This window comes from Coturnix japonica, chromosome 1, assembly GCF_054131305.1.
Source record: "Coturnix japonica strain WE chromosome 1, WE-NBRP24, whole genome shotgun sequence".
NCBI lineage: Eukaryota > Metazoa > Chordata > Aves > Galliformes > Phasianidae > Coturnix > Coturnix japonica.
The window spans coordinates 134,703,790-134,710,387 of record NC_140663.1 but is presented as its reverse complement, the minus strand read 5'-3'; positions in this window follow the sequence as shown (position 1 = coordinate 134,710,387).

The following is a 6,598-nucleotide window of genomic DNA, read 5'->3' as shown; positions in this document are numbered from 1 at the left end:
ACTTGAGCTCATGAGCCACGGCTGAAGCCTTGGTGACTCAAACTGCAATCACAATGTTTTGTCAGCTCTCGTGAAATATCAGGCTCAGGCCATCACAGCTGGAATTGTGCTAAACTGATTAGTTAAAATATTTCAGCTTTGCATTAGAAGTACATAAACATAGTATTTCAGCTACCTGGTAGTCTGTATTAATACCCAGGCTTATCCCTAAGATAAAATTGTTGTCTAAGATCCATATGGATGCTTAATCATCTTGAGGCTTAATATATATATATATTAATATTATTAATAATATTATATATTATTAATATATATTATTATATATAATATTTATATATATTATATATATATATTATTATTATTATTATTTTGCAAGAGAAACAGAATACTCAAAGGTACAGCAGGGAAAAAAGTCCCTATACACATCTCACAGGAGTACTATAGAACTCCCAATCTGCAAGCAGGCAATAGGTTCTTACTTCTTTATTAATTAGAGTATTGTTTCTCAGGCTCCTTCTACTGTACTCTGGCACAGATTAGCATCAGGCCAGAAAAGTACTTAGCCTTTGGAATTTTTGAAGGAATTTTGTCCAAAATAAAATGTACAATATATTCAATGGAAAGAATAAACCATATTATGATCCATAAAGAGCAGTGATAATTCCAGAGATAACTAGAAAGATAATTCTATGCAGAAAGCTGCAAGCAGAAAAGGATCAAGGTGAAAGTAAAAGGAAAAGAGGCAAGAGGAGCAAAACCCAAGAATACATCTCTATCAACAAAAGAAATTTTATATTAAAAAAGAATAAAAAGAACACCAAGACACCATATCTTAAGATACAAACACACTCAGTTAAGTGAATCCTCGGTATCTCAAGCTGAGCATGCAGAAATGATGAATGCTTCTAAAATTGTTAGCCTTTGTGAATATTTTCCTTTCCTTTGAAGAAAATGTTACACCTCTGACTCTTTGTTCTGCCAAGCCTTTATCTTAGTTTAGGGACATTTACATTGTCATAAACCTCATCTGAATAAGAACAGATTCTACTTCTATGGAAAAAAGTTTCAAACGGGGATGAAAAGTATTTATCAGTGTTGGGAACTTTTACTGTACTTCTTGAGGTAATTTAAACACACAGTTGTGCTCAAACATAAAGTGATTTAAGGAACAATGCAGTGATGAAACCCTACTGAAGGTGGACCCTGAACACTCCACAATTGCTACAGAGCAATACTGCGGCATTTCCCATCTTCTCAAGCAAGGGAAATTTCACTGCCTTACCTGGAGTTCTTTCTCTGGCGCTCACACTTTCAGCCATTTTAAAACAGCAGATCTTATTAATGTTTATAAATATCTTAAGCACATGAGATAAAGGGAGATAGCCAACCTCTTTTCAGTGGTCTGTGGGGACAGGACAAGGGGGGGAATGACCGTAAACTGGAGCATAGGAAGTTCCTCACCAATATGCAGAGGAACTTCTTCATAGCAAGGGTGACAGAGCACTGGAACAGGCTGCTCAGGGAGGCTGTGGATTCTCCTTCTCTGGAGACATACAAGACCCACTTGGATGCCTACCTGTGCAGCCCACTGTAGGGGGCCTGCTGTGCAGGGAGGTTGGACTCAATGATCTTGGGAAATCCCTTCCAGCCCCTACAATTCTGTGATTCTGCACCCAAAGCCTTACTGTCCTCCCTCCATACCAGATCATTCTTTGACCATGAATTACCATTGCAGAGCAGTTGCAATGTGAATCTCCCCTTCATTGGTTAGCAAGAAACTCAGCTTATAATACCTTACTATATTTTTTGTTGCCCCCAAAATCATGCAACATATGTTTTGCTTATGCACAACATGGAAACAGACATACTCAGAATCTTTTGAATGGAAATCAATTCAGGCTAATCTTTAGCCAACACACACATCAAAACCCAACTCTTGGTTCATACTTTAAGTGACAGATAAATATTTTTGCTGCTGATTTTAACTGTTGTCAGTTTATGTGGTCTAGATTTTGTAGATCAAGAAGCATGATCCGAGGCAGTTTTCCAATACTGCCACTAGGTATGTACTGTTTGAATACTTAAGAGAGTCTCACTGGACAATCTCTGAAACAAAGCCACTTAATGTAAAAGGTAGAAGACAGTTCAAGAGCAGGATAGCTCTATTATGCATCTTCTTCATTAGGCATCCTTATCCTTTTACTGATTCACTGCTCATCCCTGCTCTCTCTGATCCTCCTTCCATCCCATTCTGCTTTTCCCTTCCTGTACACACACACTGGCTCTCATTGATCTACATCCTCTCTTCTTCCTCCCCCACAGATTCCACTGCCCTTTCAAAGCATTACCCTTTGTCTCCTCATCCTGCAGTCAGGAGAATGAGGCCAAAGTTCAGGCATGCAGAGCAGCTCTGGAGATCTCATGATCCCACCCTTTCACGTAATGTCTCTTCATACAGTCTCATCAGCTCCTGCTTTCCTCATATTTACGTTATTTATCCAGTTCCTTTCTAATTTACAGACTGGTTTGCCTTTAGAAACCTAACTGAAAAACCAATCTATGTGCCATTGTATATTCATATAGCGTTAGAATAAAAGCAACCCAGAGGAGAGTAATCTGGCCAAGCATCAGATCAAATACACAAAACTTCAAGCCATGATTTCATCTTGAGTTAAATACAGTTTTTGTGGTCTTAGATGAGTTTCCTTTTGTCAGCAGCATTTGGGCTGTTGTGCTTGTGTGCCATCAGTCTGAACTCTGGATTGCTCAAGCTTTCCTTGCATTGTGAATTCCACTCATCCATCTCTCCCTGGCTTTATCAGCAGGATTCCAGGTGACAGAGAATGAAATTTATCTCACCTAACATTAGACATCTATTGATTGCTGAAATCTACATTTAACTGGTCACCAAAGGCTCCCTCTACATGGTCCTCTCTTAATAGAGAGAAATAGCTGCTTTTAGGGTGCAGTTCAATTGGCTTGTTTTCTGTGTTCATGTTAGTACAGAATGAGCTGCATCACACAAAGGCATAACCTTCTTCATTTATTTATTATTAGGGGAGCCTAGGGTTCAGTGGCATTCAATACACATTTAAGATCTATGTTTAGACAGATGAGTCCCATCTGGGTTCCCACTGATCCTTCACTGGGCCTTGCAGTCCAGCTAAACTTCACTCCCACAGGTCAGGAGAAGACTGAAATGGGAAATCACTACTCAAAGCATCCACTTGGCAAGTTCCAAATTTGATTACACTTTGCTTCTCTCCTCTCCAAGTGCTTAAGATAGCTGAAGCATGTGCATATATAGCATTTGTTTAGAAAGATCCTAAAATCATACAGTGCCTCAGTATAGTAGATGTATGTGACAACCGTTTCCACAGCCTTAAGTAAATGTTATGTTAAAATAGCTGATACACTTTTACACTTGAAGTCATGTATTGCCTGGGAAAAGTTCTATTCATTTTTGTCAGAGATAATGAGCAGTTCCATTTCCTTTGCAATATCTTTCTTATGTTGTCTTCTGCCTTATTCCCTCGTTTAACGTGTCTGAGAAAACTCTTCAGAGATCAGGAGGCAGCAGCATCATTCAGTTAACAATGTAACATGTCATTTTATACCCAAATAGATGCATTTTTTCCATTGCATATCAGATGTACAATTTACAATGTACAAATCATGGCGAGGTGAGAGTCATTGTCTTCTCCCACATAACTAGCAACAGGACTAGAGGGAATGGCCTCAAGTTGTGCCAGGAGAGGTTCGTGTTGCATGTAATTTTTCTCCAGAAGAGCAGTCAGGCACTGGAATGGGCTGTCACCATCCCTGGAAGCATTCAAGAATTGTTTAGATGCTGTACTAAGAGACATGGTTTAGTGGGGAAATATTGATGGTATGTGGACAGCTGGACGAGATGATCTCAGAGGTCTTTGGCAACCTTGGTGACTCTGTGGTTCTATGAAAAAACAGGGATGAAAGCTTAAGATGCGTATAGCTTAAGTGAATTATTAAGTGAATAATTTAAGTGAATTAAGTACTGGCTGGTAGACAAAACCATCCTTAGTAAGGAACGCCACTAATTTTAGCATCTGAAAGCTGACAAAGAATGTGTGAATAAAGTCAAGATCTACCACTCAAGATCACCACTGTATCTGCACCAGAGCTGTAGACACCGCCTGTCCATAGGATGCTAAAGACTTCTTTATTTCTAGTGCTACTTCATCAGCTTCTAAACTAGACTAACTCTCAAGATAGATGTAAGGTAGGATTCACTTAATGAACTCGGGCATCTAGGAGATAAAGAGCAAAATCTCAGTTACTGTGTGGTTCCCAGTAATTGACAAGGGAAAGAAGCAGCTCTGCAGGATGACCCATCGCACTCTCAGACAGGCATCACTGAGAGGTAATGACCATCTCTGTCCTAATTTCTCTGCCTTGATCATCAGTGGTGGCAAGGGTGACTAACACAGACACTAAACTTAAATGCCTATAGTGAAGAGAGATTAGTCCTGCTGTATACAGCTGTGGTAGGAGACAACCTGATTTACATATAGCAGATACATGCTGGCTGACAAAATGTGAAATTAAGCGTAAGTTATTTCAGTATCTTAGTTTGAACACATGTGGTGTTCTCTATGTGCACAACGCACAAGAAGCCAGCTGGCTGGCTAGCACACAGGCTGCCTCTGTGGTTCATACATCAGCACGTAGTCAGTTGGGGGGTTGGACTTGATGATCTAGAGGTCCCTTCCAACCCCTACAATTCTGTGATTCTGTGAAAGCATGAGCCAAAGACCTCATGTGCAGAATAAAAGGGGTAAGGCAGAGGCCCTCATAAAATCATCAAGGTTGGACCTCCAAGATCATCCAGTCCAATCATTCACCTACCACCAATATTTCCCACTAAATCACATCACTCAGTAAAACATCTAAATGTTTCTTGAACAGCTCCAGGATCGATATCTTCCATTCATCAATGCAACAGATTGTCCCAGTCAAAGAGAAATAAATATGAGGACAGAAAATCCAGGTCTGACTCTGTGCTACATTAAAATAATTTGAAAGACAGTACATGTCTGAATAACATCAGAAATTTCTATGTCCTTGACTTTATGTTGATTCCAGAGCCAGTTCTAGAAGATACTCATCTCTCACTAATTTTATTTAAGATACTAACGTTACTACTTCTCCTAACAGAAAATACGAACTGGAACAAAAGACATTCATCCCCTATGTCATGTGGGCTAACCCTCAAGAACATTGCAAAGTTAAAGCAATGAATGTACCCTCACTTCGTGCAAGTACATACATAGTACATCCAAACAAAAACATACTGTTTTCCCCCCGAGGTTCACTGACGAATAAAGATAACACTGATAAGCACAGCAGGACTGATGATTAAAAGTTCACAACTTCCCTAAATCTGTCTTCTAATCTGTACTACAAATTCTGTATTTCAACATTACTATGGGATACGAATTCTGTGTTTCTACCAAAGCACAAAGCAGGAGCCCTGAGATACACTGAGGGAATATGGAAACCCCCTTAGGAGCTGGATCAGTAAAGGCTTCCTTCCATGGGGCTCCTGAGCTGAACTCAAGGAGATAAAGCTTTTCTAACTTACTAACTCAAAGCAAATCAATCAATAAATAAAAATAAAATAGGATGGGGGAGTGCTCGATTCTAGAAGCGCATAATCAGCTGGATTTTTTTCCCCCCTTTTTAAATGCATTTCGTTCCTAAAAAACTGCAAAACACAGATCTAGTTCTTTTTTATAAGATCAGATAACAGACAGATGACAAGCATGGCTTGTTATTAAGGGGGGGGGGGGGGGGGGGGGAAGAATCTTAAAGCTCAGCATGAGTCCTGACTCGTGTTTTTAATTCCCTTGTATTGATCATACAGCATATCTAAATGAGAGTTAATGGATGTCTGTAAATAGCACAGGCTATGAAGTCAAGAGACAGATACAAATCTTTCCTAACAGGCTGATTTTGAGTCTAAGAGAGCGAATTTTAGGACACATAGGAGTAACGTTCGCTTGCCACAGAGAGGCTGGCAAGGCAGCAACAAGCACCAGGAGGGCAGCTGCCCACACGGACAAGGGGAGGACTTACTAGACGGGGTAGATGCAGAAGACTGTGGGCAGGAGGGAGAAGGAGCGTTTCGTCTGTTCTCTTTTAGAACTATCAGAATTCTCTTTTAGAACTACCAGAATTGAGGATCCAAACAAGAATTGGATTCCTCTGTCAGCATCCCCGTGGCGGTCACTCTCAGTAGTGCAGGGGTCTCTCAGAGCTTTGCTTTCAATTTGACAGAACCTCTGAGAAGAGAGCTGCTGTTGTGGGTCAGATAGGCTTTAAAAATGCTGTGATTCCAGCCGGCTGACAGCAGAGGGCACCGCTGCCCGCTCGGCCCACACGTCCGGCCTAGGAATAGGGTTTGTCCGAACGTGAGGGGAGCGAGGCCGCCTCGCTTGAGAGGGGAGAGGCGGACGGCTGCCGGGATGTCCTGGGTGTTGTTGTGTGCGGGAACAGCGTCGGTGTGCTGCTGCCTCCGGGGTGTATTAGAAAGCGGTGGGAAAGGGGAAAAAAAACAGTT